This window comes from Lutra lutra, chromosome 5, assembly GCF_902655055.1.
Source record: "Lutra lutra chromosome 5, mLutLut1.2, whole genome shotgun sequence".
Taxonomy (NCBI): domain Eukaryota; kingdom Metazoa; phylum Chordata; class Mammalia; order Carnivora; family Mustelidae; genus Lutra; species Lutra lutra.
In genome coordinates, this window is record NC_062282.1 from 145,674,760 (window position 1) to 145,680,759 (window position 6,000).

At 39.8% G+C, this 6,000-nt stretch overlaps 1 long non-coding RNA gene across 1 annotated transcript in view; it reads right to left on the bottom strand.

The window, feature by feature from the left end:
• Positions 1-4,244, bottom strand: part of LOC125100577 (uncharacterized) — a 118,163-nt gene extending 113,919 nt beyond the window's left edge. Inside the window, exon 1 of the long non-coding RNA XR_007127600.1 lies at positions 4,078-4,244. This is a non-coding gene — a long non-coding RNA (uncharacterized LOC125100577). The remainder of the gene's footprint in view (positions 1-4,077) is intronic.
• Between the last annotated feature and the right edge of the window lie 1,756 nt (positions 4,245-6,000).

Below are 6,000 nucleotides of genomic sequence, written 5' to 3' on the forward strand. Positions count from 1 at the left end.
AAAGTTAGAAAATCAGAGAGCTATAGTCCTCTAAAGAAATAGCATTTGTTCCATTTAATGGCAGAGTTCTTTTTTTCACACATTTTTAAAGGATTCTACCTAATTTTACTAGTGGGATATTCTGCAAGTTGTCATTTCCACATATGGATCATTTATCCTGAGCCAAATGATCAGTTTTGGGGGGATCAAAACCTGTACACCAGAAGACTAATAGGAATTCTATTTTTAAGTATTCTGTTATAGCTGGAAAGTATATGTCCATAATGGACAACTTAACTTTGCTCCCCCTCCCCACCAGTAGTCTTTGCTGCTTCATTCAGAGCCTGAGGCTATCCTGGTTGCATAGTATACCTTATTAACTTAGAATAATATAAATAGCTTTTCTTCATATCAAAAAAGCAAGGATGGGACACCTGAGTGGCTCAGTTGGTTAAGCATCCACCGGGGTTTCAGATCAGGTCATGGTCTCAGGGTCATTATATGGAGCCCCACATTGGGTTCCCTGATCAGTGGGGAGTCGGCTCTCTCCCTCTGCTCCTGCACTCACTCTTTCTCTCTGTCACTCTCTCTCTCAAAATAAATAAAAAATCTTAAAAAAAAAAAAAAGGCAAGGACAAAGGACCTAAACAAATAACTAAAGTGAATGAAATTATAAGGTATGTGTTTACCTGTTTGAGAAAGTGAACTATTGAACAGACTCTCAGGGATGATGGCAGTGGAGGAGGAGGACCCAGAGCTCACATCCTCCCACAGACAATCCAAGACTCCATGTAACAGATCTCACTCCAAAAAAGGCCTAGAGACTGGCAGAACAGATCTTCCATAGCTAAAAATACAGAGAGAAGGCCACACAGAGAAGGGCAAAAGCAACAGAGACACGGTTGAGAACCAAACCTTCAGTGTGGCTACTCACAAATGGGAGGGATATTATAAGCTCAGAGGAGTGAGCAGCTCAAACCCCACACTGGGCACCCCTGGACTTTAGGACCTTTCTTAGGAACAGGAGATCACATAATTCCTGGCTTCAAAAATCATCAGGGCTTACCTCTGGGAGAATCAGAGGGCTACTGGAAACTGACTCTTTGCACATAAAGGGACAACATGGTGTATCAATCAGTCTGAGGCCCAGAAGAGAGACAGCAGCATGAAAAGAGCCTGGGATATACATGGAGAGTTACTGCTTAATTTCAGGACATGTCCTGGAGGAAGAAGGATCTGTAGGAGCTTTCTCCAAAGGCAGAAGTGCTGGTAGGTGCCATTTCTTTTTTTGCTTGCTTTCAATTTACCTAGCTGGACATTTTCAGGAGCCGGTTCTGACACTCCATCTCAACTTGTTAACATACATTGCTCTGACGTGCAATCCCCGGTAGAGCTGTCCCACCCAACACCACCACCCAGGAAAGTGCCCCTCCATGTGGCTCGAATCCTGCCACACTCAATAGGCAGCCTCAGTTGGACCAGCATCTCCACAGAGTGACTATGGCCTGGCCACTGGGTGTGAAATAACACCCCTCCAGGGCAACTCCAGCCCCAGGGAGAGGGAAATTAGGCCTGAACACCAGTGTGCCTGCCTCAGCTACAGGTGAGCGCATGCTCTGCCCACCAGTGCAGCTGCAGCAGTCAGAGCCCAGGCAGAACAGAAAGGCAAACACGGGCCACACAAGGAACAGCCCTGGGGCGTCTGGTTCTGGTGACAAGGGATTATTTTACCACAGGGCAGCAGAGAATTCCTTTTCCATAAGGCCATTATTTTAAGGACCATAACTGACTTACCTCGGACAAAGCAACAAACACAGAGAGCCAGACAAAATGAAACAGTAAAATGTTCCAAATGAAAGAACAAGAAAAAAGCAATGGAAAAAGAGCCTTTCCACACCCCCCACCCCTGCCTGCCTCTCTGCCTACTTGTGATCTCTCTGTCAAATAAATAAATCTTTAAAAACAAACAAACTTGTGGAACATAAGGAATAGCATGGAGGACATTAGGAGAAAGAAGGGAAAAATGAAAGGGGTAATCAGAGGGGAAGATGAACCATGAGAGACTATGGACTCTGAGAAACAGGTTTTAGAGGGGAGGGGGCTGGGGAATGGGTGAGCCTGGTGGTGGGTATTAAGGAGGGCACGTACTGTATGGAGCACTGGGTGTTATACGCAAACAATGAATCTTGGAACATGACATCAAAAACTAATGATGTACTGTATGGTGACTAACATACTAAAAAATAAAAATATAATGAGATTAAGGACATTACATAATGATAAAGGAATCAATTCAACATGGAGATTTAACAATTACAAATACCTATGTACCCAACAGAAGAACTCCTAAATATAAAAAGCAAATATTAATAGACATAAAGGGACAAGTTGACAGTTATATAATAATAATAGGGGACTTTAACACCCTACTTACATCAATGGATAGATCATTCAGGCAGAAAATCAATAAGGAAACGATGGCTTTCAAAGACACATTAAACCAGATGAATTTAACAGATATATATATATAGAACATTCCACTCCAAAACAGCAAAAATGCACATTCTCTTCAAGTGCACATGGAATAGTCTCCAGGATACATCACATGTTAGGCCACAAAATAGGTCTTGATAAATTTAAGAAGATGGAAATCATATTCATCTTTTATGACCACAATAGTATGAAACTGAAAATCAATTACCAGTAAAAAAGTAGAGGGAAGAAAAGACCCCACTGACACGTGGAAACTAAACAACATGCTACTTACTAAACAGCAACTAGGTCAACAAAGAATTCAAGGAGGAATAGTTAGAAAACCAATGAAAATAGAAACATAGTGGTTCAAAATCTTTGAGAAGCAGCAAAAGCAGTTCTAAGAGGGAAGTTTCTCATGACATAGGACAACTTCAAGAAACAACTGAAATTTCATATAAGCAATCTAACCTTATACCTAAAATTGCATTGATGAAATAAAGATGACACAAATAACAGATATAACATGTTCATGGATCAGAAGAATATTACTAAAATGTCCATACTACTGAAAAGAGTCTAAAGATTTAACTCAATCCCTATCAAAATGCCAATTGGGATGCCTGGGTGGCTCAGTCAGTTGGGCATCTGCCCTTGGCTTGGGTCATGATCCCAGCGACCTTGGATGGAGTCTTGCATTGTGCTCCTTGCTCAGTGGGGAGCCTGCTTTTCCCTCTGCCTGCCACTCCCCCCACTTGTGTGTGCACTCGCTCTCTCTGACAAATAAATTTTAAAAAACTTAAAAAAAATACCAATAGTATTTTACACAGTAGTAAGAGAAATAATCCTAAAATTTGTACAAGACCACAAGATCTTGAATAACCACAGTACTTCTGAGAAAGAAGAAGCCTGGAGGTATGACAATCCCAGATTTGAAACTATTCTAAGTATAGGGCACAAGCAAAATAAATTAAGGGAATTAAGAGATACAGACTTCAAGTTATAAAGTAAGTCATAGAGATATAAAATACAACATACGGAATATGGTCAGTAAGATTGTAATAACTCTATATAGTGACAGATGGCAATTATACTTATCATAATAAAATTTCATAATGTATACAATAGTCAAATCACTATGTTTTACATCTGAAAGTATTATTATATATAGACTATACTTCAATAAAGACTTTTAAAATATGAAAATTAAAAAGAAACTAAATTGAAATTCTTAGAAATAATTTATATGCAATTGCATTATAAACAATAAGTATATAATAATATAAACACACATATACACACATATACCAATATATATACTCACACAAACATACGCACATATATCAATATTTTTATATGTTTACTGGGGCTATTCCTAACTATTCATTAAAGCATGATAAAACAAAGAATATTTAGCTAGTCAGTGGCCTGGCTGGCACTGGCTGCCATCTTTACCTGAAAACAAAACAAAAACTATATTCTATAGCACAGACATATTGGCTTCATGCCTCACCTTTGTTTAGATCAGTATATGCATTGACCAACTACAAGTAAGCTATGTGATGATTGATGTTATCAATTAACCACTCTAAATGAGGACATTTTCTTCAAATAAGATACACTTACCCAAAGGAGGAAAATCCGGACGAAGTTCATAATTTACATGAAGATTTTTCTGACACTCTTTTAGTTATTTTCTTTGATCACAAATGAGAAAACGAGAAGAATTCCTGTGGTTTATCTGGTTTCATGCTTTTTTTACACAGTGCAGCAGTGGGGGTGTTCAAGTGCAGCACTTCCTAAAATGTGAAATCAAAGGGAAATAAGAATGGCACTATTCTAGGGGCGCCTGGGTGGCTCATTGGGTTAAAGCCTCGGCCTCCGGCTCAGGTCATGATCTCAGGGTCCTGGGATCGACCCCTCATCGGGCTCTCTGCTTAGCGGGGAGCCTGCTTCCTCCTCTCTCTCTCTGCCTGCCTTTCTGCCTACTTGTAATCTCTGTCAAATAAATAATAAAATAAAAATCTTTAAAGAATGGCACTATTCTAAGTATGGCACTATTGCTACATGGAAAGACTCTGTAGTCACATTAAGTCATAATACACTACACACTGTGTCCACCTAACGGAAACCCACTGTTCAGATAACTCCATGATCTGGCTTCCTCAGCATCCATTTACTGTGGCTAAGTAGCCTGCAAGAGCTTTGAACCTTCCAACAGGTGACAGCACAAGTAAATGAAAGTTGCTGGTATGACTTCCCAGCAGCCCTTTTGAGCAACAGTCCACCCCGGGGCTTTCCTCTTGTGTGCCCCTGAGACAAGACCTCTTTGGAACTTACCAAAACTTTATTTTTAAATTATTTATCTTTGGGGGTTTGAACTGACCAATCCAGTCTTAGAATCCCAAATACTCCACTCATGAGCCCGAATAAAGGTCATACCCTAAGTACTGTGTCTCTGTTTGTACTCTGCCTTGCCCTCCCCACGTAGCCCTTTGAAGCATGCAATACATTTCCTCCAGTATCTCCATATAATAAACTTTCCTATTGTAATTTCTCTTTTGCTTTTGTTGAACCATCTAACATCTCAGGTCTCAGCTTAAGAAATACTCATTTAACAAAGTCACAACACTCATAATGTATCTTCTTTAACATTCTGATGTCTTGCAGTAAAATTTTCAACGTTAATTTTATTTAAATGTGTCTAGTGTTTAATTTTATTTAATTATCGAGTGGATGAGTTTAAGAAATTCTCCACAAATCTATTAGGTAGTTTCAAGAAACATCAACCACATATATTCACATTAGCTGTTATCCATAATGTACCTTATTATAAATATGTGCAAGAAAGCAAGGAAACTTCTCAAGAGCCTTAGAGGTTGCACAGAGGAATATAGTTTTATACTCATGATTTATAGTCCTCCAAATGACCTTCATAATAAGCAATGCTACGGTGACCTGATCCTGCAATCTTCAAACAGAGACATGATTATTCCTCTTCTCTGATGCCAATATGGAAGCCCAGATGGCCAGCAGAAGAAGGATAATCTGAGATGGAAGATTGAATCCTCAGATGGAATCTCCTCAAAATAAAGTTGACTGGACGAATCAGTCACACTCAATATTAATCATTAATCAGCATAGGCAACTCTACTCCAACCTCAAGGAGTACTAGCAACACTGAACAGTGTTTTAATCATAGGTTGCAGTAGCTTGTGTTACAGGATTTACTCCTCTGTCCACAGCTAACTGAGCCAAGAACTAGCCGTTGAGTTGAAGTATATGCCTTATTTATTACATGTTAAGTTGTTGGGTTTACGAAAGTCACTTTACGAATCATCTAGTATTTTTTTTAAATTTTTTTTAAAAGATTTTATTTCTTTATTTGACAGAGGGAGAGATCACCAGCAGGCAGAGAGGCAGGCAGAGAGAGGGAGGAAGCAGGCTGCCTCTCGAGCAGAGAGCCTGATGTGGGGCTCGATCCCAGGACCCTGGGATCATGCCCCGAGTCGGAGGCAGAGGCTTTAACCCACTGAGCCACCCAGGCAC